Genomic DNA, 22785 nt, shown 5'->3' on the forward strand with positions numbered 1-22785 from the left:
TTTTAAATTAAAAATTTTCTACGAGAGACAAATGTATTAAAAAGAAAAAGAAGGGAATATGATGAAACGTTTTAAAAATTTCGTTTTAAATTTGGATCTTATATCGATTTTAAATGTGGATTATGATTCAATATTGATTCAAGATAAAAAGATCTTGAATATTTTTTAATATACAATATTGAAATACAAAACACACACACACACACATACACACATACATAAAATCAAAAATAAATTTCTATTGCAATTAGAAAAAAACAATTATGTTAAATTATTCAAATTATTATATGGGTGGGTTTTAAAATCAAAAAATTAATTTCATTTTATATTAAGTAGATATTATATATCTATAATATTGTATTAGAAAATTATAAATATATATTAATATAAAATACATATATATATATATATATATATAAAAAATTAATAATATTAAAAAATTATATACATATATAATTTAAATATAAATTCAAATATAAATTTAATATAACAAATATATTTAAATATAATTCTATTAAATACTAAATATAATGTTAATGTTATTATATTAAATAAAAATTTTATTTTATGTTAAATGTTAATAATATATATATATATATTTTTTTTTGTTCTTAACACTAACCCATTTTTCCTGGTTTTCCCTTTTAGTCGCCTCTTACGACAAGCAGGGATTACTGGGGGGGTATTCTTCCCCGCCTCCCCCACAGGGAAATTTATATAATAAAATTAATTAATTTATTTAACTTACAATATATGTTCAATTCTAATTATATATAAATATAAATATATATATATATATATAATATAATTATCTTCGTTGCTATTAATAGAATATAATTTAAAAGATAATCGACTAAAAAGGGTAAGTATTAATTTTGTCTATTATAAAAATAATAATATAAAAAAAAAAAAAAAAAAAAATTAAAAAAACATTAAACGATGGTGATCATAGCGGTGGGACTTGTGACGTCAGTAAGATCGAACAATCTGCTCACGATTACGGAAGTCGGACGTTCGTCAAGGAATATTATTATTAAAGACCGTTTAAATGGCATACTTTACGATGACGGGCGTGGCACTATTATCAATCACATTGTTTCGGAGGGTCGTAAAATGGGAGGATGGCTTAATGGTAGAGAAACTTCGGTCACACCGGTCAACCGCATTCATTGTATGTCTGTGTTGGGTTATAGTTATCATGGTAGTTGTGTAGTGGTCATGGTATTACATATATATATATATAATATTGAAATAAACTTTCGTCAATGGGAAATAAACGTTTAATAATAATCCCTCCCCCTACCCCTCTCCCAAAAAAGGATTGATTTTTAAAAACGTGGAAAACAACACTGAGTATGTTAGAACAACCGCACGTTTCACATCATATTTATTTTTGGCACTGTGAGTTTGTCTTATGTTGGTTTATACATATGTCTCTGTGGGGATGTGTGGAGGGATATGGGTGTGTGATTATGTGTGTGTGTGTGTGTGTGTGGTATATACTTGAAAAACACGTTTTCAACATGAATCGAATAGGAATTACAAATCTATCGATTTATCGTCACAAAACCTTTTTGTAAATTTCCAATGAAATATTTAATAAACATTAGATGTTATTTATACTAATCCTAATGTTGCTTTTTCAGTGAATGTTGTTACTTAGAAAATACTCGATTAAAAATTCGGTCACGTTTTTATTGATTCCTTTAACTGGGAATTTGGGCTAATTAATTATTCTAAATATATATTTTATATTATAATAACAATATTATTATTTATATTAATATATTATATAATAATTATAATATTGTATAATTTATAATATAATATAATTGTAATAAGAGTATATATAATTATATATTAATATAATTAATATTAATTAATATAAATTATATATACAATATTATAATAAATTAATAATAAATGTATTATAATATATAATATAAAAATTTTAATATAAAATATTAATATACATTAATTATATTGCTATATATTTATAATATTGCATTACTATTATAATTGTAATGTATTATAAAAAATTTGTATAAATTCCTTGTAATCAAAATCACATAAATGTATTTTACAATTTATGTCACAATTGATTGATAAAACGATCAATTTCAAATATAAAAATTTACAAACACCCTGGTAAAGTTTACTTATTGTTTAAACACATACCAAAAAAAAAAATATTTTTTTTATAAAAGAAGATCTATATAGTGTCTTTAGAAACGAATTCATAAACACCTGGCATGAAGAAGAAGCATCGCATTAACATTTGTTTGTTGTTAGATGCCTATGAATCATCAAAACTCACTTATCTTCTTCTTGTTTCTCTATTTCTCTTTTTCTATTTCATTCTATTTCTATTTTAAACTATTTTTCGTTTCTTATCATTCATTGTCCCCCTTACCCCTCCCGACTTTCCTTTACTTTAATTTCTTATCTTTTTGCTTCTACCATTTGAAGTTTTTTTTTTTTTTCTATCTATTCTCTGTCATTGTCAGTTTTATTTCTCCACCCCTCCACCCACCCACCCACACGTGCTTTCTTTTTTCTAATTTTTTTTCTTTTTTTTTTTTTTTCAACAGTACGCACACGCATCTTTCAACAAAGCGTGAAATTAACACAAACGTCTATTTCGAGTTGCGTACGTCAACGGCTCATACACACACACACTGTTTGAGAGGTTTCAAGTACTTTGCCAGTATAAGTGGACACACACACACACACACACACACATATATATATATACACACATATGGGAAACGACGATGACGACCTTCGTGGTTGAACGTGTTACACAACCATATGCGCTTTTTTATTCATTTTTTCAGTGCCCAATTTTTGTGTACACGGGAAAACAACATTAGTTGAACGAAATCTTTTTTTATCTACACTTGAAAGGTTCGTTTGAAAGGTTTGACAAATTTTAATAAAACTTAGGATGATATTCAACGTGATAAGATATGTGTATGTATATTTAAAAAAATTATTGATCATTTTTATACAACCTTCAAGTGGATTTGTATAACCCATGAACACGTTAATTAGTTCCATCATTCGAAATAAACCATTGAACATTATGGGATTGTTCAACAAACGACACACAATATGCAACAAAGTGTATTAATTAAAATTTGTTTAATATACATTGAACATCAATAATAATTCATTGAACTCAAATTTGGCTCATTAAATTACCCTTTGTTTTTTTTTTTTATTTAAATTAAATATGTGCAATTAGGTGATTGTAATTCATGTGATTTTGACATAAAAAAAAGTATGTGTATTTGTTTTTAATTAAAAAAAAAACAAAAAAAAAATAATAAATCTATTCGTTTAATTTATTTTTCTAATTTCAAGTTAGATATCATTATCTCAAACATAAGATAATTTGTAAAAAGTTTAGGGCCCTAGTGACCTACATTTATGGTACACATATGTCCCTTCGTTGATAGCCTTAAGGGAAACATATATATATATATATTTTTTGTTGTTGTTGTTGATAAATTATGATAACGCAGATGTTACATAACATTTTGTATATTTTATTTAACTAAATAATTTTACAAAAAAAAAAAAATAAAAATAAATAAATAATATCAAAGTTATTTTAATTCAAATATTTCAATGGAATTTTATAATAAATCTTTCTTTAAATAATTAAATGAAAATTTAATATATAATTAAATGTTCTTTTATTACCAAACAACAAATTGTATCTTCCTAAAAAAAAAAAAAGGTTAATTAATTTCAAAATAATGTTTTTTCCATTTACAAATTTTTCTAAAGCGGAAGAAGAAAATCTATATGAGCTTTAAAGTAACATTCTAGTAAAACTCTTACGATATGACGACGGTATTACGACTTAACTCGTTGACAGTTGACTTCCGGCAGGACGTATCTATTTTAAATAGACCTGTCTATTTCGTGTCATGTAAGACCAATCGTAACCATAATTGAATCTTTGCCATAGTCGAGTAATTAAATATCGTCTCCCTTTCCCACCCCCCCCCCCGCCCCTCGGTGTTTATCAAACAACATTTTTTTAATGTATTAAATAAATGTTTAGTTATATCACGTGTGTGAATCATTATATGGTATTTAAACTTCTATCATAAATTGTACACGTGACATAAAACGTGTTAATAATTGTAAGAATTTAAGGTTTGTTTGATTATTGATTATTGATCGATAGTTTGATTATTGTTTTTGATAAATTTAGTATATTTGTTATTTCGCGAATGGTATATATGTATAAGTAACTGGTTATTCTCGATCAGTATATACATATATGTTTTGACTATCGTCACAATCGTAAGATTTTCCAGAATGTTTCAACAATCTTAAAGACATGAAATATGTTCATTTGTAAACTATACGAATCGTTTTTGTCTATCACAATAATAAAAGAATAATACAATTTAAATAATTAAACATAAAAATAAAAATTAAATTAAATTAAATTAAATTACTTAAAAATAATACAAAATTAAATAGGATAATTAAAAGTAATAAAATATTAAAACAATTAAATATAATACAAAATTAAATATATAATAATTAAGAATACAAAATTAAATTACATTAATTATAAATAATAAAATTAAAATAATTGAAAATAATAAAACATTAAATATATAATAATTAAGAATACAAAATTAAATTAATTAAAAATAATGCAAAATTATCACATAAAAAAAGAAATACTATTCTTACGTATGAACAATCTATTATAATTTATTGAACGACTCAATAACTGTAAAAAAAAAAAAAAAAATAAAAAACTGACACATATTCAGTTTAAAGTTCGAATAAAAAGAATTACAAAAAAAAAAAAAAGAAAATAAAACAAACAACAAAATAACCCTTTCCCCTATTATTAAACTCCACCCACGCTTACACGCCGTTTACACGTGCACCCAAACTCGTAACATAAGAAAAAAAAAACAAGAAAATACAAAACAATCGTAAAAGGTTTACGCAAATAATAATCTAATTGACGAATCAGAAGCATGAAAACGTTTTATAAAACGTATCGAAAGAATGGGAATATCGATAAAAAGAGGGCTGAAGGGGAAGGAAGGGGAGGGTGGGGGGGGGTTGGGGAGAATTGAGAGGAGTGATTCTTGATGGGGCGCGCGACTCTCGTTTTCTCCATCGGGACAATAATTATGGGTTTCGCGTAGGATCACGATGAGAGGAGGATAAGGACCTGTAAAACAAAAAGAGAAAGAGAAAGAGTTAAAGATGGAAAAGGAAGGATCTTTTCGAAGATGGCACCGGCGGCCAGTGCAGAGCTGCTATCTTTCGCTCACTGAAAAATAAACAGGGCACCGTTTAATGGGCCGCACCGTTTTCACGCACACACACACACACACACACACACACATCCATACAAAAACACGTATACATACTCTTCCTCTTTTCGTGTGTTTTTGTATTGGTGCGCTCGTGCGACGTGCGCCAAGCCCGCACGTTTTATCTGATGCATCCGGAATGCATGCTGCAACACACAACGGACTTGTGGCTCTGACGATGTAATAAGCGCCGTCTATGCGGTGGTCGACGACCCGTAAGGCTTCTTTTCTTACTCCCCCATAAACCTTACCCAAATCTTTTATTTGTAATTTTATTTTTTTTTTATTTAATTTTATATATTCCCGTGATCTCGATGAAATGCAATTGTTTTAACATAACACTGCATTATATATCCAATAATATAATATATATATATGCACATACGTACAGATATATGCATATATATATATATGATTTTTTAAAAAAACAAATACACTTAGGTGTTTAATAAAATAATCATAATTCTTTCCTATGCACCAATAATTAAAAATTGTATTATAAAATGATACACGTGTATTTTCACATATGATCGCATTGCATTATATATCCAATAATACATACATACATACACATATGCATATAAATATTTGATTTAAAAAAAAAAAAAAAAAACAAATACACTTACGTGTGTAATAAGATAATAACAATTCTTTCCTAAACACCAATAATAAAAAAAGAAAAAATATAAAATTGTGTTCTAAAAAGATACGTGCATTTTTCACATATGAATGCATTTTATGTGCATTCGTCTAATAATAAAAATGATAAAAAAGAACTTAACTCTTTGAAACGAACTTATGACGAAGATAGAAAAAAAATTATTATAACTAACAAAACAAATTTTAAACAAATACAATAATACACTATACTAAACGTCATATAGCAACAGTGTTCTTTTGTATGTATATATATATATACATATATGATCATCTATTCATTCGTCTCGTTTAATATTAGTATACCGAAACCTCTTTTCCTTCTAATAATACTCATTTCTCTTCGAAATGAGTACGTAGGAATATCTTACGTATGTATATATGTATGTATGTATTAACAAACATACATATCCGTATATATATATGTATATCTATTCACATACATTCATAGATACATACGTGTACCAGACGGTAGCAACATATAGGTAATCTACGTCGAGTAATAGCAATCGACCACGCATGCGAACGCTTTGCTCGTTAATAACGCGTGTGGTCCAATCGTGTACAACCATAAACTCTATGTAGATTCTACTCTCTCTCTCTCTCCCTCTCCTTCTCCTTCTCTAGGTGCACTAACCGAGATGCACACAACACATATATGTACATGAACATACAAAAACACCTACCTACCTACGTGTACTCATCACAGACAACTTGGAAAAAAAGACAAAATTATTTACACGCGTTTACATAAATTTATATATATGTACTATTATATATGTACTATTATATATACTATATTATATATACCATATGTATATACATACTATATTATATATATATATATTTTTAGTAAAATTGAAATAAATTATTAATAATTTATTATATTATATTATATTACAGTTTATTTATTATAGTATATTATATTATAGTATATTATATATAATTTTATTTTAATATTTTTTTTAGTGTGTATATTTTTATTTTATTTTTATTTTACACAATAATATATTTTATTTTAATATATAAAATATATTATATATTATAGTATATGTAATATATTTTATAGTATACTTATATATATAGTATATTTATATATTTATATACACACATATTGGATTAGGTAAAAGTAGTAGAACCATGCAAAAATATAAAATAGGTGATGCATCCCTCCCACCACCCACCCATCACCTCTTCCTCCCTCACCACTTTCTTGTCATTTTTTAACCTTTTTACTATACTCGTTCTATCTCTTTCATGATGATGGTAAATTAACTACCACCATGGCAAGAAAAAAAAAACATACAAGAGTATTCAACTTTACTGTACACTACTAACGACGAAGATAGACGAAGATAGACGAAGATAAGAAAACAACGTTGGTAACCCATTTTTCTTACGAATATAATCTTCACTCTTACACCTTACAAAACTACATTTACTCTTCTTTACATTTCCAATCAAGATTAGTGTGTTCACGATAGTTAACTCTCTTTATATTTTCTTTCCCTTTTTTTTATTTTTTTTTTTTATTATATAGCAACAGAATGAAAATCATTTATTACGTGTTTGTTTTGACTGATAAAAGTAAAATAATAAAAAAAAATGACAAAAAAAGGAAAAAGGAAGAGAGAGATAAATAGATAAATATTTAATCAAGGACACAGAGATAATGCATTCGAGTGACGTAATTTTTTTCATGCATATGTGGATAAAAAAAAATTGTAGAGAAACACATGTATTACTATGCTGACTAATAAGTTGGATGTAAGTTTCATTTTTTTGTTTCGTTTATTTCGCATTGTAAATTAAATGAATCAGCACGTATAAATATATTTTGTTATATATATATATATATATATATATATATATATATATATATATATATATATATATATATATATATATATTTTAATGAGATGAACTTATTGGTATCTGTTTAAAAAAAATATATTTAATGATAATTTTGTATTATTTCGTAATTAATAATAAAAATAGAATTGTATCAGAATTGTATTCAAAGTGTTATAAATAAATATAATAATATAATTATTAATAACTTATTTCAATTACTGAAACATTTTATATTAGTTGCTAATTATATATTGTACATTTATGTATTGAAATATTTTATTATAAATATTAATAATTTATTAAATTATATTAAAACCTTATATATCAATTTCTATAATTATTATATTTATTTTAAATATTATAAAATTATATCAGAGTTTTGTTAACGTTACAAATTAACCCCCCCCCCCAAAAAAAATTAAAATTAAAAAGTTAAAAAATTAAACATTAAAACTAAAATTACAAAATTACAAAATTACAAAATTTAAAAATTAAAATGACAAAATTATAAAATTTTAAAATATCAAAATTAAAGATTAAAATTAAAAGATGGTAATAATATATTACATAAATATATAATGAAAATTATAAATTGGTATTACAAATACCACAATAAATGTTTATAACAATCATTAAATATATCACATAATTATGCTAATTAAATAAAATCCTAGTATTATTATGATCATAAACAAAATTGATAAAAAAAAAAAAAATATATATAAGTGATTGCAATGAAACAAAAATGATAGATTGTGTTAATTGAATTTAAATAAAAAAGTATCAAAATTCCATAAAGAATGTTAGAACAATTATTTTTGTCGACGATAACAGACACGAAGGAGACTTGAGAACATTTTTGCGTTAGGTTTTGTCTAGCACGGTTATCAACTAAACTTCAAGAGCATCGCATTTGATTTGAACACTTTGAACGATGCTCGTTTACACTGTGTTAACGTTATGGCTCTCGGCGAGTAGGCGTTAACGACTTTACTTAGGCGTGGAATCATAGTCTGACTATGAACAACCTGGCGCCTCTCATCACTTTTTCTCTTTACTTTCTTTTCATAGTGCAGACCTTACTTACGATGAACTTTACTTTCAATACTGTTTTTTGTTTTCTTTTCTTCTTTTTTTCCTTTTTTTTTTTTTCGTCTTGATTTATGAGAGTTATTGAAAGACTGAAGGGATGAAAGCACTTGCATCGATTGCATAGAAATAATTTCATTTGAAGGATTATTTATAATAAATTCGTGGCATTGATTAGATTCATATTTTACACGGTGATCTATTGTTTATAGTATTTTTATTTGTATTTTATTTAAATAATTTTTATGTCGTTTTATATTAATGGGCTAATAATTTGAATAATACGTGGCCCATTGCTGGGCCCATTAATCGGCCAATGATCAACTACCATTAATGGGCCGATACTAAATGCCGGTAATGGGCCGATACTAAATGCCGGTAATGGGCCGATACTAAATGCCGGTAATGGGCCGATACTAAATGCCGGTAATGGGCCGATACTAAATGCCGGTAATGGGCCGATACTAAATGCCGGTAATGGGCCGATACTAAATGCCGGTAATGGGCCGATACTAAATGCCGGTAATGGGCCGATACTAAATGCCGGTAATGGGCCGATACTAAATGCCGGTAATGGGCCGATACTAAATGCCGGTAATGGGCCGATACTAAATGCCGGTAATGGGCCGATACTAAATGCCGGTAATGGGCCGATAATAAATGCCGGTAATGGGCCGATAATAAATGCCGGTAATGGGCCGATAATAAATGCCGGTAATGGGCCGATAATAAATGCCGGTAATGGGCCGATAATAAATGCCGGTAATGGGCCGATAATAAATGCCGGTAATGGGCCGATAATAAATGCCGGTAATGGGCCGATGATCACTACCATTTTGTTTTTATATACTTTCAAGATACTATTTTTATACAGAAAAAAAATTACTATTTATATTAAAAGTAATTGATAATAGCCAAGTTTGATAACACATACGGTGTGCAAGTAGTCTCAAATGGGTTAAACGATTATCAACATTCCAAATTACCTAAAAATTGCATTTATCATTAAAATTATATTTAAATCATTCCCAAGTTAGAAATTATTTATATCAATCAAACTGATAAACATTAATTAACAAATTATAAATTAATTCATATCAAACATCATCTCATACAAAATATTATTCTTAATATCAACACACGTAATGAGAGATGCTAACTTTGTGTAACATTGACACCCATAGATGAACAACCCTGTATATAATGCTAAAGAGGAGGAGGAGGAGGAGGAGGTTGAGGAGGAGGTTGAAGAGAAGAAGGAGGACCTTGACAGTTTAGAAGAGAAGTTTGCCGACGACGATATCCATTGGCGTACCAGGAGAACTACGAAACGATGCGTATTCCATCAACGTCCACTGTGCACCCGCGATAACCCCAACAACTGCATGCCGAATGAGCGTTCCTTTACGCGAAAGAGCCTGGATCATCGGTAAACGAACACATGAGGAAAAAGGGGGAGGGAAAGGGGTGGGTTGGGGGCCGGCAAAAGTTCTCTTTTCTAAAAGCGCAACTGACTATGTGTACAGGTAGACAGAAAGAAAGAAAGAGAGAGAGAGAAGTGTATCTTCTTATTTTCCTCTACAAGAGAAATCCCTCTTGAAACGATCTACGTCGGCGAGGACAAAGCCTCCTCCTCCTTCTTTTCCTCCCTCATCCTCCTCCTTCACCTCCTGTTCCTGCTCCTGCTGACCCTTTCAACATGAAAAGAATCTCAACTCTACGTACGACGCGCTTACACCGCTTACGGATTTATCTTCGTCTTTTACCCATTTCATTCAAAGACATTTTCTGTTACTTTTGTAACCTTTTTTTTTCTTCTTCCTTTTTCTTTTCTTTTTTTTTTCTTCCTTTTTTCTTTTTTTCCTTGTCTCGTCTTCTCATGTTATGTTATATTATATAGGAAAATTTTGATCGGTAATGTTTCGTTGAGAATAAATGCGTGGGTGTGTGTTGCAAATCAAGTTAACTGATAATACAGTTTGACGAAATACGATTGATCGAATTTTAGAATAAAATCTATATGTTAACAAAAAAATTAATATTAAATTATTTAAACAAAAAATTTGGATTGTATAGTATTTAAAAAAAAAAAAAAAAAATAAAATAAAATAAAATAAAATAAAGAAAAGAATAAATATGTTCAAGTGCGTTTGAATACGAAAAAAAATGTGTTCCCAATCTCATCCAGGTAATTTGATGCAACAAATTCGTGTGTCAAACAATTTAGATACTCGATAATAATAAAAAATAAAAAAAAATAAAAAAATTACAAATAAAATGAATGTGAATAAAACAATAGGACAATGCAATAATATTTGAAGTACGAGTATTAGCAAGAAAGAAAAAAGAAAAATGATTAAAATTGTGTGGTAATATTTTATAACAAATAATTTTTAATTATACAGAAAACGATTAGGCATATGCTTAGTTAAAGGTTTCCTTAGGAAAAAAAAGGTTGAAATAAAAAAAAAAAATAAAATAAATAAAATGTAAACGTTTTAACGAGACCATATAATTTTCAAATAAAATAGCTCGTTTAGTTGTTCTAACAACCACGAATGATAAAACAAAAAGAGTATGATGTATAAATTAAAAAAAAAAAAAAAAATAATAATAATAATAATAATGAAAAAAAAGAAAAAAATCGAAAGAAAGAGTTAGGAGAAGGGATTAAAATAACTTCGATATCGTGGGAACGATTTATTATACAGATCTTCTTCGCTAATGATCGGTACTTATTCTATTGGACGTTACTACTACAACTACTAATACTATTACTACTACTACTACTACTAATATAAAAAAAAAACCAACTAACCATACGAGTAATCAAACGGGAACACTTTCGTTTCCGTTTCAATGTCTCGACCTTGATCCAAGTACCTCGTTAAAGATAAAGAAAAAGAAAAATAGAAAGACTGAAAATGAAAAGAGAATAAAAATAACCAAAAAAAAAAAAAAAAGAGAAAGATAGTGAGAGAGAAGGACTGAGGGTAATACGATCTTAAATTTGCATTATATGCCAGATATAATCCGTGAGGATAAGGAGCAGAAGGTTCATATATAAAAAAAAAAAACAAAGAATAAATTCCAGGTTAATCGATAAATAAGGGTAAATAAACGACAAGGCAAGCGAGTAAGAAATCTGTTGATACTTATACAAGTGTTATGTGTATATATATGTGTGTGTATGTATGTGCCCATGAAAGAAGATGTTAAAATAAGGATTTATATTTTATCGGTGAAAGGGTGCCGATTATTTGTCTGAATTATCGTTCCTATTAATTTGTACTGAATAAAATCTTATTGGTAAATGGTGGTAATTCGTTTTATTTTTTATTTTACTTTTTTTTTTTTCGTTTATTATAATATGAGGTGGTTTATTTTAAAAGTAGCCTAACTCCATTTATGTTCAAGTCGAGATATTGAAGAATTTGCGTATCAATGTAATTAAAAATATATGTATACGATACTAATGAGTTATATTGATTAAATTCTATGCTGTAAAGAATTAACATTACTTTTTTGTTCATTTTATAATGTAATTATTTCATCAATTTTACACAGTGTTGATTACAAGGATTAAATTATCCTGTAATGTAAGTAGAGTGTATTAGAATATCAAAATAATTGTTAAATAATCGAAAGGAACGTGTATTGTTGTTTAAAAACACCGAGTATATGATCGGAGTACCGTCTTCCTCGAAATTCACCTTCAGACTGATACGTTGACATCTGTCAAAATACTTTTATTCAATGTTGTTATATATGACTTTTCGAATGTTACGCATGTGCATAACGAAAATAATTCATCTAATTAATAGAATTTAAGATTGTAACGTTGTAATTCTTGATTTTCTTTTGCATTCTAATCTAATTATTTTATTGCACCTGCACAGGTGATGACTACGAGGGTTAAATTGTCTTTTAATGTATGTAGAGTGTATTAGAATGTTAAAATAATTGTTAAATAATCGAAAGGAACGTGTATTGTTGTTTAAAAACACCGAGTATATGATCGGAGTACCGTCTTACTCGAAATTCACCTTCACACTGATACGTTGACATCTGTCAAAATACTTTTATTCAATGTTGTTTAAATGACTTTCTGAATGATGCGCATGTGCATAACGAAAATAATTCATCTAATTAATAGAATTTAAGATTAGAACGTGTTCTAATTTGATCATTTTTTATATTCTAATGTAATTTTTTTTTCTTGCTTGAGAATAAATTGGAGTAGCTCCAAATTTTTATTTGATTTCTTCTTTTTTTTTTTTTTTGTAAAAATCTCTAATTACCTCAACCCGATACGTAGAATCGTAAAACAATGAAGATCAATCAGATTTTCCTGTTGAAAGCTGACTCTCGTCGGAATAATTCTATTGAATGTCGATAGAATAGTAAAATCGAATAAGAGGGTGTAGAGAAAAGGGAGTGTATAAAAAAAAAAAAAAAAAGAAAGAGAACATAAAAGAAGAAAAAAGAACAAAAAAAAAAAAAAAAATAGAAGGGCAGGGAAAAATAACGAAAACTACGGTGGTACAGCGAGTTCTTTCGATTCGATGAGATCATTCTAACTTAAAAATTTAATTACCACGAATATATAATACACCTACGTTTTCTATCCAACGTTTTATGTTTCATAGAGAAGTGAAAAATTCTATTTGAAATTACGATGGATTTTTTTCTTTTTTTTCTTTTTTTTTCTTTTCTTTTCTTTTCTTTCATTTGATAACGTACAATGTTAATTAAAGAATGTTATGCCGCGTTTTATATTTTATATTTCTAAAGATTAACTGATGCACGTATGTACATCAACAAATTTTTATTGAAACATTAATAACTTTTTTCAAATAATTATAATATTTAATTTTAGTTAACAAAATGTTATATAAGTCGTACGAATTTTTTTTTCAAATTAACTACGACTGACTATTTTTTATTAATATATTTTTCTAATAATATTAAATATATTTGTAGAATTAACTATGTATTTACAAATGTAATAATAATTGTAATTACGTTTGAATTTAACTAAAAATTTTTAATAAAATATTGTAATTTCCAAAAAAAAAAAAAATGTAATTGTATTATATTTACCGACAATAAACATTCTATAACAACAAATACAATTTTTTTATTCCTAACACTAACATAAATCATCGAATAATAAATAAATTATTTCAAATTACAATCAAAAGCATCATTCATTCTCAATAATAAAATATTATAATAAAATAAAACAAATCTATCCCAAATAACAAACAACATACTCAGTTCCAACCTCTTGAAAGTAACGACGAAGAAAAAAGAAAAAAAAAAAAAGAAAAAAATCCTATAAAATAGAACTAATATCGAACATTGCTTATCATACAACAGACATAAATGTATATATACTCAAACATACGTTTCATACGTTTGACTATATGTGATCTGTTCGAAGAAAGATAAAAGAGATGGTAGATATTATAGTAAAATAAGAAAAATCATGTTTCTTCTTCTTCTTCTTCTTCATCTTCTTGAATAGGATTATGCAGTTACATGGTTCATACCCACCGATCGTTTATGTACTCTAAACTCGTGGCGAGTGTGAGGACGAGAATGACCACCACCACCACCATCACCACCACCATATTACCAACACCACCACTACCACCAGTAAAGGGCCCTTCTTCTTCTTCTTCTTCTTAACTTCTCTTACTTCTTCTCTTACTTATGAATAGTATTCGTTGTATGTAAGCGAGAACCTAAGCACGTTTATTGCACGTTCCTTTGCCAATTCTATCTTTTGCTTGCTTCCGAAGAGCTCTTTAAAGAGAGAATGATGAAAGAAAGAAAAATAGAAAGAAAGTTTTATAGAAATAGAGAAAGAGATAGAAAATATTTTCTTGCTTCTTCTTCTTGGTCTTTTTTTTCTTTTTCTTTTACTCGATAGGTTCAAGAAGAACTAAATAGGGCCGATCGAAGTACCGCTCGTTTTCGCTTCAAGTATTACAAGCGACCCGTAATTACCAATTACTACAAGTTCCAACCTTTTTTTTATACCCATTTTACTTTTTTTCTTTCTTTTTTCTTTTATTTTTCTTCAATATATTGAATACGATTCAGAGGGGTCATTAGTGATCGCTAATTTCCCTTTTCTTTCTTATTTTATTGATTTCTTTTTTTTACTTTTATAATTTTTTTTTCTTACTTAACTTTGTAATTATATTTATTTATTGTTTTATTGTTTTATTTTATTTTTTTTACTATACGTATCTGATTATATTAGTTTTCCAAAATTGAAGATTATTATTATACAATATATTTTCTCATTGATAATAATTATAATAAATTTGTAAAGATTACAAAAATAATAATAATAATAATAATAATAATAATAATAATAATAATAATAAGAAGAAGAAGAAGAATAAAAATTCAATTAATTTGGTTTATTTAACGTGATAACACACATGTATAATATGTTCATACGTATTTCAAACTTTGTTATTACGTTTTATCACGACGATCCAATTAACATAGATCTCAAAATGTACTCTACGATAATTAAGATAAAAGTAAGTAGGTAAGAGGATACTTCGTTGAATAAAATTATCAAAAGATTCCAATATAAAATTATGTTAACTCTAATGATTCCTTATTTCCTTTTTTTTATTCCTTGGTATAATAATATAATCGAACTGATAAAAAGAATGTGGTTTCTTCGTAAAAAAAACCGGTTATGTAATTATTCCTTTTTCCTAAATTCCTTTTTCAAATTTTTATTTTAAGTCTACACTTACATACACAACGAGTCCAATAAAAAAAAAAAAAAGAAAAAGAAAATGGGAAAGATAAACAAAAAAACTATACAGAGAGAATTATACAGAACTATATAAAACTATATAGAACTATATAGAATTATATAGAACTATATACTATATACTATATATAATATAAGAATACTAAATATATATACTAACTATATACTATATATAAGTATATTATATATTTTATATATATTAACTAGAACTATATAGAACTTATCTAATAAAAATAGATTTAATTTAAAAAGAATTTAATAATAAAAATATAATAGATTTAATTTTTAAAATAATATAATAATAAAAATATAATAGATTCAATTTAAAAAGACATTTACTAATAAAAATATAATAGATTTAATTTAAAAAAAAAACATTTAAATCTATTGTTATTAGACAAATTCCTATCTAAAAATACGCGCATATTTAGATCTGTACATTTGTTTCTTTCTTTTTAATTTACCTATAAGTTAGAGTAACCAAATATAGATTAAAAAAAAAAAAAAACAACTAGAAAAATTTTTTACAAATATAGTACAGGCTGTAGGTAGCAAATAAAAAACCAGAGAAAAAAGAAGGGGGGAAGATGAAAAAGAAAGTAGGTAAAAAAGGGGGGACAGGGGTTGAAGAGAGAGAGAGAGAGAGAAAGAGAAAGAAAAGAGAGAGAAAAAGGGAGAAAAAAGGAAGCGTGCAAACGCATAGAAATGGATTTTTCGGCTCGGCCGAGCACATTTCACGGCCGGTGAAGATCAAAGTTGGAAGCACGTTGCCGCGTGCCAACTGCTCTCGTGTATTCTGACACGTAGGTAACGCGCGTTTCGAGGTGAGTTTCTCTCTGTGACTTAATGGAGGACCAAAGAGAGAGAGAAAGAGAAAAGAGAGAGAGAAAGAGAAAGAGAGAGAGAAAGAGAAAGAGCGAGAGAGAGTAGTCAGCCCTGCTTGGCACGACGTTTATTCGCATTTCGTTCATGTGCTTTCATTCTTCTCTTCTTTTACTCTTTCTCGCATTAAAACTAAACGAAAGTGATGTGTGTATGTGTGTGGGAGGGAGGGAAAGAAAGAGAGAGAGAGAGAGAGAGAGAGAGAGAAAAGGCTATCGTCAATGTTTCTCTTACACCCACGCAAAACTTTACTATCCTCTCCCTTTCCTCTTCATTCTCTCTTTCTCTCTTTCTCTCTCTCTCTCTCTCTCTCTCTCTCTCTATCTCCCTGTTATACTTTACTTTTACCTATTTTTGTATCTCTCTTTTTATTATTCGTCTTTTTCTATTCTCTTATTTTTTTTTTCTTTCTTTCTCTTGTACACTTTATTTTTACCTATTTTTATATCTCTTTTTATCATTCGTATTTTCCTTTTCTTTTTCTATTTTTTTTTTGTCTATTATTACATTTAATATTTATCTATTTTTATATTTCTTTTTATCATTCCTCTGTTCATTTTTTTTTTTTCATATAAAAAGCTTTGCTTTATATAAAAGTTACTTATTTGTATTTTATTATAAATATTTGTATTTTTATTATAATATTTCACAATTGCAATTGTGCATTGTAAGGTGCATTGTAATTGTGCATATGCAATTTTATTATAATATATATTGGAATAATACATAAGTATTATGTATTACTTGCACACAAGTTATATATAAAAGTCATTTCTTTCTCTATTATTACATTTTATTTTTGATCTATTTTTATATCTGTTTTAATTATTCGTCCCTTCCTTTATCTTTCTATTTTTTTCTCTATTACATTTTATTTTTTTATCTATTTTTATATCTCTTTTTTTATTATTCGTCTTTTTCCATTCTCTTTCTATTTCTTTCTCTATTACATTTTATTTTTTTATCTATTTTTATATCTCTTTTTTTATTATTCGTCTTTTTCCATTCTCTTTCTATTTCTTTCTCTATTAGATTTTATTTTTTATCTATTTTTATATCACTTTCAATTATTCGTCCCTTTCTTTTTCCTTCTATTTCTCACTCTTTTACACTTTACTTTTACCTATTTCTAACTTTATTTATCTTACACTTTCTTTTTTTCTCTCTCTTCTATCTTCTATCTTTCTATCTTTTTCTATCTCTCACACTTTCTCATACTTTCTCACTCTTACACTTTACTTCTATCTATTTTTAATTTTATTTCTCTCTTACTCTTTCTATATTTCTATTTTCAATCCTTCTATCTTTTTCTATCTCTCACTCTTTCTCATACTTTCTCACTCTTACACTTTACCTTTACCTATTTCTAACTTTATTTATCTCTCTCTCTCTCATATATATATTTCTATTTTCTATCTTTCTATGTTTTCCTATCCTTTTTTATTTCTCATATTTTCTATCACTCTTACACTTTACGTTTATCTATTTCTAACTATATTTCTCTCTCACTCTTTCCATTTCCATTTCCCATCTTTCCATCTTTCTATCTTTTTCTACTTCTCATATTTTCTCTCACTCTTACACTTTACATTTACCTATTTCTAACTTTAGTTCTCTCTCTCTCACTCATTCCTTCTCTATTTTTTTTATCATTCTATCATTTTCTATTTCTCATAGTTCCTCTCACTCTTACACTTTACGTTCACCTATCTTTAATTTTATTTCTCTCTTCTTTTCTCTATATAACTATTCTCTCTTTCTCTCTCTCTATTTCTTTTTTCTATTTTATTATTATTATTCTCTTTCTATCTTTAACTAATTCACTGTATACCTTACACTCTCAACGTTCTTCTATCCCTTTTCAATTTTTTTTTGGGGTTTGTTTTCTATTTTATTATCATTCGTTCCCCTAATCTTTTTCTTTTTTTTTTTTTTCCCCATAGTGATCTTGGTTTGCACGGCTCGTAAATAAATTGACATTAATCGTCGCCTCGTTACTTGTCGGTTATTATCGGCTCGCGCCAACCGGCTTCCTTTTGCCAACGATTTTATCCGTACGAAGAACGAGAAGAAAAAGTAAAAAAGAAAAAAGATAGAAAAGTGGATTAGATGGAAGATAAAGATGACGACGAGAAAGATGATGATAAGGTCGTTTTTTCTTTTAATCCAATTTTTTCTTTCTTTTTTTTTTCTCTTTTTACTATTATATATTTTCAAACGTTCTCAATCGAAGAAACGTGTGTAGAAGAAGACCTCATTAGTTTGGAATAGGTCACACGAAATATTCCACTTTTCCTTTTATGAATTGTTCAACCGATTTAAATGAAATTAAAGTGATTACAATTTGAAAAAGAATTAAAAAAGAAGAGATTAAAGATTTTTCTTCTATAAAGGTGAAAGAAGAAGAATAAGAAGAAGAAGATTGCGTTAAAAATCAGGATTCTTAAAATCATTCGTTTGCAATACCTATTTTAACAAATTTTACGCTATGCGTCAATTCCCTTACATTATATGCTATTAAAAATAATAATGAAATGTTCAATAAAACTATGTATGGTATTAAAGTCTAGAAAAAGTATGCTTTAATATAGCTTACGCGGTATGTGTTTACTCAAAGAAAAAGAAGAAAAAGAAGAAGAAGAGTATACACTACACGTACACCTGGTATTGTAGATATTATAAAATATAAATTATAGAATAAATTATAGAATAAATTATAGTATAATTTACAGAATAAATTATAATCCTAAATTTATAGTATATAATTTATGGAATTAAAACCAAAAAAAAAAAAAAAAGAAAAGAAAGAAAAACAAAAAACCGATAAATTATTCTATAAATTATATTGTATAAATATATTTATATACAATATAAATGATATTCTATAATTTATATTAAATTTATTTTTTATAATAACGTTTTATTCATTTATTTTATTAGTTTGTTATTTTATTATTTATTTAATTATTTTCTTTATTATATTATATAAAAAAGTTATTTTAGATAATAAAAACAATATATAAAATGAATTTTATTAAATTTTTTCTTATATAATAAATAAAATTCATTTTAGTTAAGAATTTTTGGAATATAATATTTTCTATTTTTGAAAAATATGACACCGTTAAATATGCATACATTTGACTATCGTCTACCTATGATGTCACAGCGTAAATATGCGTAATATACAGGTATGTGTACATTCTCACACATTACACATATGTGTATGTAAGTACACATTCATGACGATAAAAATGGATACATGTATACAAATACATACACGTACACATATATACATATATAATGTATATATATATATATACACATTAATGACGATAAATGTGTTAAATGAACGATTCACGAGTTCATACTTATCGGTCACGATGGTATGACGTTGATAGCTTTAAATCTAAAAGAATTTTAAACGCGTTGCACATATTATGTACATGCCAAAAGTAAAAGGTTCAACCAGAATGAACGAACGAATGAACGAACAAATGAACGAACGAAAGGCAAAATGATCGATCGATAATACCGATGATCGATCGTTTGCTACCGAATACGTCCTATCCCTTCTTTGATGATCGATATACTTGCAACATATATATACAGGTTGTCCCAAATTGCATATTATTATTTGCAAACTAAAATATAAATACAAATATAAATATAAATATAATTATTGTGCACTACCAATATTATATGAACAATAATAGTACTTTATAAACAACTAAAATACGAAACCATAAATTTGGTCGTATCACAGTGCATAAATATTTTTTTTCTTTTAGTTAAATCGTTGTATGTCAAAAAATTCTAAACAAATTTCTAATTCAAAACTACTATGATCTAATAAAAAAACAAAAAAAAATTGATTTAAATTTGTTCCTTTACTCGGTAAAGCAAAGCAACAACTTCTGAGACACCCTGTACGAGTAACTCGCGTACATTCGCAATTTCGTACTAACGTAAATGTTTAATGTTTAAATAAATTACGAGCTTTGGATAGATGATATCCTATTTGGCAAATGCAAGTATAAAAATTGTATTAGTATTAGAGTACGTATGAGAACGGTTAGTTTCGAGAACGTAAAACTTGCTTCGCTGTTATGATTTTAATTTCGAATTGGACGTGCGTCCAATAAATGCATCTCTTTCTCTCTTCCCTTCTCTCTCTCTCTCTCTCTCTCTCTCTCTCTCTCTCAATTTTGTTTTCTCTCTGGTACATTTTTTATTACTAGGATTAGTAACGGGGTGGGTACGATTTATATTCGAGATTATCGTCCAACGCGACGGGGAGCTTTGCAGCAAATTCCGTTTCGTCGTTTTACTACACAGATTGTGTAGTAACACAAAGTATATATATACACACACATATGTATATGTATATATATATATATTGGATATACAAGGAAAAACTTATTGCAACCAAATGCGACGATTTCCTACATTTTTTCACGATTAATATGTGAACTTATTAGTGAGTCACTATACATTTTTAACTCTTATCTCATTTCAAACTGGTATTAGTAATACTCTATCAACTATATACATACTTATATTTTTAATATTATTAAATTTTTAGTAATAAGAAATTATTTTTTTTTAAATATGATAAATTGAGTTTTGTTCAGAAATTAATTTCGTTTTTTAACCGACTTCAAAAAGGAGGAGGTTTTCAATTCGGATGTTTGTCTTTTGTAAAAATGAATGGCAATGTATGAATGTATTGTAGACAATATTCATACATATAGAATATTGTACAATATTGTCTACAATACATTCATACATTGTCATTCATACATTGACAATGTATGCATGTAATGAGAAGACACTTTTTTAAACCTTTTAAATCCTAATGCCAAAATTGTGTCAGGAAAAAATGAAACTACATTCAAAACAACCCAATAACATTAAAATTGTCATTAAAAATTCTATCAAATTAAAAAATAAAAATAATAAATGTATTGTTTAAATGGTCTGACATAGAAGACTATAGTTTGGTATATTATCTTCTCATCATATCGAAACTAAAAAAGAATGGAAGGGGATGAGTGTGGGGGTGGAAGGAAGGGCTTATTTTCTTTTGTAAGAAATTCGAGAAAGATTGTCGTTGATCAAATTACAGAAGTGACGTCGTTACTCCGATGACCGAACGAAATGGTCTCCTATCTTTCAAGAAAAACAAAGAAAGGGTTAATACGGGTAAAATGGATAGTTAAGTATGGACAGTAAAAAAAGAATGAATAAAAGGGTTTATAAAATAAAAACAAAACGAAAAAGGTGAGTAGAATAAAGTGAAGGACAGGGGCCTTAAAAAAAAAAAAAAAATGAAGAAAAAAACGAGAAAGAGGGAGTAGAAATAGGAGAGATAGAAAGAAAAGAAGAAGAAAAATAAGAATAAAAAAGAGTGAGTGAGTGAGAGAGAGAGAAGGAGAGACAAAACAAGTGTATGTGAACGTGTGTGTAATGTGTGTAAGAGAGAAAAAAAATATAAAACAAGTGTGTGTGAAAGAGTGAATAAAAAAAGATAGAAATAGAAAAGGAGAAGAGGTTTGCGAGTATGTGGGAGTTGTTATATACATGTATAATATTATATATATATATATATACATATGTATATGTATATAAATAGGTAAGACTTTAGTGCGTCCATGGAAAATATGCGTTCGTGCGTTCGTTGTCCGATCCGGTAATCGAAACCGGTAATTATGCCGCCGACATTGGCATGCGCCCCCAGTTCATGCGAATCTCCATGAGAGTTAAAAGAAGGGATGGTAAGTAAGTGGTGGTAGTGGTGGTGGTGATGGTTAAGGGGTTGAGAGGTTGGTGGGTGGAAAGAAAGGAGAGAAGAGAAGAGGAAGGGATAACAAGAGAATCTTTGCCTGAAGCATCGAAAGTAACGAGGGCAAGGATTGATGTCCAGTTCTTCCTTTCTTTCCTTTCTTTCCTTTCCTTTCCTTTCCTTCCTTTTCCTCTTTTCTTTCTCCCTGTTGTTCCTGTGTTCTTTTTCTTTTTCTTTTTCATTTTATTTTCTTTCGTTCGCAAAGAAACATTCGAGAATTATTACGAGGTGTCCGTATTAAAATAAACTGCCGCTATGTAAGACCACGTTGGAAAATATCCTCGTTA

The 22785-nt window shown here is 27.5% G+C and overlaps 1 protein-coding gene across 7 annotated transcripts in view; it reads right to left on the reverse strand.

The window, feature by feature from the left end:
- Positions 1 to 22785, reverse strand: part of LOC107071532 (thrombospondin type-1 domain-containing protein 4) — a 72579-nt gene that overhangs the window by 38725 nt on the left and 11069 nt on the right. The window lies entirely within an intron of this gene.

Source organism: Polistes dominula, unplaced genomic scaffold, assembly GCF_049000335.1.
Source record: "Polistes dominula isolate Pdom_NZ unplaced genomic scaffold, Pdom_raw_medaka contig_11, whole genome shotgun sequence".
NCBI lineage: Eukaryota > Metazoa > Arthropoda > Insecta > Hymenoptera > Vespidae > Polistes > Polistes dominula.